The following is a 7,362-nucleotide window of genomic DNA, read 5'->3' as shown; positions in this document are numbered from 1 at the left end:
CGTGCCTTATAACTAGGTAACCAACGTGACTTCCTAAATCAGCATCTTTTAGCCTATCTTGCATGGCTAAAAATATTCTATTTAAGGATATTCAAAGCTCCATAAATAACTCGAGAGTTAAAACTCCCTTCAAAACGCCAAGTAATAATTTGGAATATTTTAATTAATTAATAAACGTTTGTAATTATAAGAAACGGTTTAGGATTCGGTTAATCGGCTAGAAAGTTTAGAAATATTTATTGGAAAAGGACTAAGATTTAATGGGGTAGAGTCAGATAAAAATAGGTAATTATCTGTAGTATCACCGTGTCCATATTTTTAGCCTGCATTTTAGAGATTACCTACCCGTTCACATTTCTTAATAAGTTTTGGAGATATGTCAACAATCTGTGATAAATTTATATATGCTAATAAATAATAAAATGCAAACAGCGTATGAACAATGAAATAATATTTAACAGAAATATTGAAGATCGAGGCTTAACAATATTCTAGGGTTTTCCATATTCTCTCCAAGATTGCTTAACAATATTCTAGGGTTTTACATTAGTTTTCTATCTAGCAGGGTTTGCCATCACTTTCCTTCTTTCTAGGGTTTGCCATTAATTTCCCTTCCCCCTCTGGGTTTGCCATTGATATCACAAGTACTATTACTTACAATTAATGGCTAAGAGTCCTGATAATAGGATCACAAACAAAGATACTGAGAATGGGAAAAAGGAGAGCAAAAGCCGAAGAAGTGTTGAAATAAAGAAAGTTGAAGACAAGAACAAGCGTCACGTGACCTTCTCCAAGCGCAAAAGGGGTCTCTTCAACAAAACAGCAGAGCTCAGCGTTTTGACTGGTGCTGAGACGGGAGCAATCGTTGTGTCAAACAGTGGCAAGGTGTTCTGCTTCGTAAGTCCCTCCCCTGACGCCATTATCGAACGCTACGTTAGTCACAATGCCTCATTATCTGCAGGTCAACCAGATAATTATCATCCTCAAATAAACAACACTCATCGTTCTACTAATTCTTAATATGAGTAGTATAGTAAGAAGCAAATACAAGATTACGAGAAAGCTTCGAGACTCTTGAAGGAAGAGAAAATATTGAAGGGTGGGAAGGAGGAGATGAAGGAGGTTGTTCTTATGGGTGGTGGGAGAGACCGATTGGAATGATGAGTAGTTTGGAGGAGTTAGAAGAGTACAGGGAAGCCATGTACAAGTTGAAGCACAATGTGGAGGTTCGAACCAATCAGCTGATTCGGGAAACTACTCTTTCCGATCACTTCTCCTCTCTTGTCTATGGATGATACATGGAGTCCTCCAAAATTAAGCCAGGGTCAAGGGTGCATAGGGTGCATGGGACGTGAATTTTATTATTTCTTGTAATATCAATGTTAAGAAGTGCTTGTATCAGAATGTCCTTCTCTAGTAGTCATGGCTTTTGGTGGAGCGTTTTTGTTGATTAGGGATCATGACCGAACACGTTACACACATTCTTCATGTTCTATTAGGTTTTTCTTGCATATTAACTAACATTACATTCTTTACCTAGTTATTTGCACATGATTAATTATTGATTATATACATTTAAGTTTAAATATTTGTCTTATGGAAAATTTAAGAAAAAAAAAACTTGATTAACTCAAATTGACCAAAAACTCAATTGTCATATGCTTTCGCAAGTAGCACATTAAAATTTAAACAAATCTCTAATAAAAGTAGTTCTATAAAAAATGTTATGTACAAAAGTGCTTTTTAGAGAAGCAATCTCAAATCCCATCAAAATAAAAAAGAGAAGCAATTTCCAATGGGAAAATACTTGGGTACTCATTGGGGAGTACCCAAATTACTGACTAGATTACATGGACCAATAAAAATTTAACATGTTTAATTAAAAAAAGAAAAGAAAAAAGGAACCTGACCTAGTTCATGCTTTGAAGCTTAAACGTTAACGGCATGTTCTGTAGAACTCCAAGCGTCTCTCTTCCTCTCTCTTAGACTACTTCTCGCTCAGACTACCTCTCCTTCTCGCTCAGACCACCATCACCTAGAGCATCGACAGCGAACTCCGAGCCCTATACCGGTGAACTCCACGCTTAGACCACCATCCCTTCTCTGTGTATTCTTTGATGGCATGTTTTCAGTCTTTGTATATAATATGAATTTGCATTTAAAATTTTGGGTTGGTTTTATGTTTGAAAAAGTTTGTGGATTTTGGTTTGAAAGGGGAACGAAATGACAACAGGGAAGGGGTTGTTATTTTTGAAAAAGTTTGAGTAGGCTATGTTTGTCTCATATTGAGATGCAACAGAATAAAAGCAAAGAAATGATGGATATCATATTTCATCTCATGTCTCTGTATTGATATTATTTTACAGGTTATGGAGAACAAAGAACTACAAGATTAGATAGCGAGTCATTATCTAATGATGAAGATGATTTAAAAGGTGCAAATCCTTCACCTATTTGTCAATCTCAAAGTCATCATGGCTCTGAGAAGTTTCCAAAGAATAGGTGAAGGATTTGCACCTTGTAAATCATCTTCGTCATTAGATAATGACTTGCTATCTAATCTTGTAGTTTTTTTGTTCAAAATAACCTGCAACATAATATCAATATAGAGATCGCAAGAGCTGTTCGTCGTTAGGTGAAGGATTTGCACCTTGTAAAGCAAGAATTTCAGCATGGTTAGACAAAGTGGCAACTAAGGTCTGTTTAGTTGACCTCCAAGAGATTGCAGTGCCTCAAACGGTAAAGACATAACCCGTTTGAGAACGCGCTTTGTGTGGATTAGATAAGTATCCTGTGTTGGCATAACCAACAAGGCGAGAATCGACTTGAGAAACATAGGGTGTGGCATCACTCGAGGATTCATAGGCATAGAACACGCCCAAATCTGCAGTATCCTTAAGGTAACGGAAGATGTCTTTCACGCCAATCCAATGTCTGCGTGTAGGTGCATTACTGTATCTTGCCAGAAGATTAATAGCGAAGGAGATGTCCGGTGTAGTGCATTTAGCTAAGTACAATAAAGCACTTATCGCACTTAGATAAAGAACTTCAGGCTCCAAAATCTATTCATCATCATCCTTCGGACGGAAGGGATCTCGTTTTGCATCTAACGATCGAATGACCATAAGAGTACTCGAAGGCTTCGCTTTATCCTCATTAAAGCAGCGCAACACCTTCTGGGTGTAGTTCGATTGATGTACTAGCATTCCATCCGAACAGTACTCTATCTCGAGACCGAGACAATATCGAGTCTTACTTAGATCTTTCATCTCAAATTCTGACTTCAGGTGCACGACTGTTCTCGCAAGCTCTTCAGGAGTTCCGAGGAGATTCATATCATCGACATATATTGCAACAATTGCAAATCCGGAATGTGACTTCTTAATGAACACACAAGGGTATAGTTCGTTGTTCACATATCCCTGACTAGTCAAAATACTCACTCAAACGGTTATATCACATTCTTCTGGATTACTTCAAACCGTAGAGTGAACGCCTTAGCCGAATTGAGAGCGTGTTTCGGGGTTTGGAAATATTTGAACCACTCAATGTAAGTCTTTTGGGAACTTTCCTATGAATTTTGATATCAGGATCCCCATAGAGATACGGGGTTACTACGTCCATCAACTACATACTCAGTTTTTCGAAAACTACCAAACCGATAAGGTAGTGAAAAGTAATCACATCCATAATGGGTGAATAAATTTCATCATAGTCAATCCCAAGGTGTTGTGAGAAGCCTTGTGCAACAAGACAAGCTTTGTAATGCACAATTTTGTTCTTTACATTACGGTTCCAAACGAAAACCTACTTGTAACTAACAGGCTTCACATATGGAGGAGTATGAGCTACAGGTCCAAATATCTTACGTTTCGCAAGCGAATTGAGTTTGACTTAGATTGCTTGTTTCCAGTTTCACCAATCAGTTCTACGTTGACATTCATCAACAGAACGCGATTCAATGTCATCACTCAACATGATCTCAGTAGCTACTGCAAATGCCAATGCATCATCGACAATCATCTCATTTCTAAGCCACACATCATCTAAGCTAGCATAATAGACTAAAATCTCACGATTCTCGGGAGGAGGATTTGTCTCTTCAAGGACGCTTCCATAATCTAGAATTTCCTCATGAGTTGGATAGAATAAGTAAACGATAGTCAGATTCACGGTATGCTATTCGGGACCTTGTGCCGTGGATTTCCTCTTTAAAGGGTGTGAATCCTTTGAACCAAGAGATCTGCCATGATTTTGTGTAGGGGTAGATGATTGGCGAGCCGCTAAAGTACATGGATCACTAAGATTGGCGTCCCGGGTTTCCAGTGAAGGAATTATTTTGTAAAACATGTTCATTTGAGCAACATCATATAGCATGCAATTAACAATTAAAGGCGGAATCATGCTTACATGCACTCAAAAACAAAACATTTACCCATGAAATTCAAAGCCTAGTAGATTGGTGAACCAATATTCAACTCAAAAACAAAGTGAGTTGAAATTAATACCTTTGTAGATTCCTCTTTGCATAAGCAAAGGCTAATCACCCAAAGAGATAGGGCCTTCATTCCTTGCTTCTTAGATCCATGGATTTGGATGGAAGAATAGGTTCTCCAAGTTCCCAAAATTGAGAACCTCTAAGTCTCTACACCAAGGAGAGATTGGATGATGAATGAGTGACCTTGGAGGATTAGATGACTAGCTAATCACCTCCAAGGTGTTGGCCTCTTTAGAGAGAAAATGGAGAGACAATTCTCACCCATTTTCCCCAAAAATAAACCCTTATTTCACTTAATGAATATTTGGCTATAAAATCATTTATATAGTCACTTCTTTAAGTGACCTAAACAACCAAAACCCTAATTCATTTCATCATGGCTGGCCATTTAGGGATTTTTGGGCTTTTGGGCTTTAATGAATCTTTATTCATTAAATTGTCATACAACTTAAGTTAATGGGCTTGACGTTCGAAGCCCATTGGGCCTTAAGGTCCAAAACTATCCCGTAGTCTTTAACGAACTTATTCGTTTGATTAATTAACATATTAATTAATCCTTGCCATAAATAATTAAACCATTCAATTAATCTTACTCATTTCATTTATTTCGTCCATCTCTACCTTACACGGTGTACGATCCATTAGGTTCCTTTTAGCGAGGTAGTGGGCGATTAAAACCATTTTACATTGATTGTGAATTGAAACTATTTTCAATTCTCCCTTTAGTGATTACACACGTTTAGGGCTTCCACAAACCATGAGTGACACCTAGCCGTATGTCATGGTTACCCAAGCTAATCAGAAGAGGTGGAGAACCTATTCAGTCTGGGATTACAAATGCAATACGGTCCTTCTCTAATCTAATACTCTTGACCACATTGTTTGGTTTGATAGTTTATTTTCTCATGTCTACTATCCAATGTGTGTCTTGTGCTTATATGATTACCTTGAATGTGATTAGGAACGCATTCCCAAATCTCATTCATACTCTGGCCAGAGATTCAAATCATATCAGAGAGTATTCTCCTTCAAACGGTTTGAAGGTTAGAGATCCCTTGTTGCGCATTCACTTGTCTCCATAGCTAAGCGGCTTGACCCCAACGATGCCGTGGACACCCTCCTGGTGGGATGACTTTGACATAATCAAAGATCAAGGTCTTAACCACAAGACAACTATGATGCCTCAAGTCAAAGGACTACTTTGCATTATCCCAACCATGAGTTCTCATGTGACATGGAATATGAGAACTCTTCGTTGATCGCGTTCAGTGAACTCATTCTCTATTGAGCACCTACCGTACTTGTCTTGATGTCACACACACCAATGACTAGAGACTAATCACTCTCCCTGAGAGAAGACATAGTACGTACCGATCTTGACGGACTGTCAATGCCCAATTGGCAATCCTATGATCAGGAACGTTTAGGATGTGTCTACGAAAGAATGGTCTCAAGAATCTAACTTCATTAGATTACATTCTCCCAATCACAAATTCCTTGGACTTTATTGTTTAAGCATATAACATTTATATGAGACGGCTCAAACAATAATGTATGCCCTTTATATGTTAAACTGGATTAGTTTAACATGTGAAATGTCCGTAAAGTATCATCACATGATTGGCTTTAGGGCACATTTCCAACAATCTCCCACTTGCACTAGAGCCAATCAGCTTGATCATCAATGATGATATCTCTTCTGTAGTCATTTCATAAATGGCTGAATAGTAGGCCTAGACAGTGGATATCTATATGTGTTATCCACAGAAGCAACCTTGAGAATAACGACGTCACCATTATACATGATTCTCAATCATGTGGTTCAGTCTCTCATTTGTGTTCGGATCTTGATGAGACCTTGATTCCCAGGCTTGAGCTATCGCCCCATTAGTGTCATACACTTTCTGGTTGGAACCGAATAGAGAGTTCATAAATGAACTTTCCCATCCAAACAACATTGTTTGCAAACTTCTATATGGCAATATATCTTGCATTCATAATGGAACACACTAAAGTCATTACTTTAATGTTTCCATCCAAATATCTCTTTAGTCATAATAAAGAGATATTCGTTTATCTCTTCATTCATAATGAAGAAACATCCAATGATGGATTAGATTCATAATCTAATACATTTACGTTTCCATTACGTCACTTTGATTCTTCCTCGATCTTTGAGGAATTTATCCTTTAATATTTCTTAAATACTTAAGGACTCACTTGACAGTTGCCATGGTTCTGATCCTGGGCTTGCACTGATATCGTCTTGTACCGTTCTAGGTACAACTCATATCAATGTTTTTCATACAATATGAAATACATAAATCACCTTTCTGCGTATGCATAAAGGATTCTATTTACGCATTATTTCTTTGGGAGTCAAAGGGGCACGTTCCCTTTGAGAAGGGCAACTTGCTAGTCTTACTAGAGTCATCCTTCTAATTGAAGTTTATCATCATATGAGAAACTTCCTAGCATCCATTGTCTATTATTAGGGATTGATATAATCCAATTATATCATGAAATATATCATTATAGATTTCCATCCCATGTATATAGACTATATCTCCCATATACATTCTATCTTCATATAATGTATTAAAGTCATAACTTTAACGAAGAAGTATTCTTTTCATTTCCAAAATTAATATATCATATATATTTAAATTTTTAGGAACATGATTAACTCCCACTAATCTTTTGTAAAACTAGTAAACAAAAGATTCATTTACATCTTTATGAGAAATCAAACGATTTGATCATTTTTCTCATAAAATGCAAATAGCTCCCACTAACTTGCTAAGATCCATGATGGATGGATCTCTACAACTTTCATGTCTTGTGATTCATAGTTTTAGACATAT

General features: G+C 37.2%; 1 pseudogene; it reads left to right on the top strand.

Annotated features, from left to right (window-relative positions):
- Window positions 1-663: 663 nt before the first annotated feature.
- Window positions 664-1,374, top strand: LOC126583090 (agamous-like MADS-box protein AGL29; annotated as a pseudogene).
- Window positions 1,375-7,362: the final 5,988 nt, after the last annotated feature.

Source organism: Malus sylvestris, chromosome 9, assembly GCF_916048215.2.
Source record: "Malus sylvestris chromosome 9, drMalSylv7.2, whole genome shotgun sequence".
Lineage (NCBI taxonomy): Eukaryota > Viridiplantae > Streptophyta > Magnoliopsida > Rosales > Rosaceae > Malus > Malus sylvestris.
This window is presented reverse-complemented; position numbering and strand designations above follow the sequence as displayed.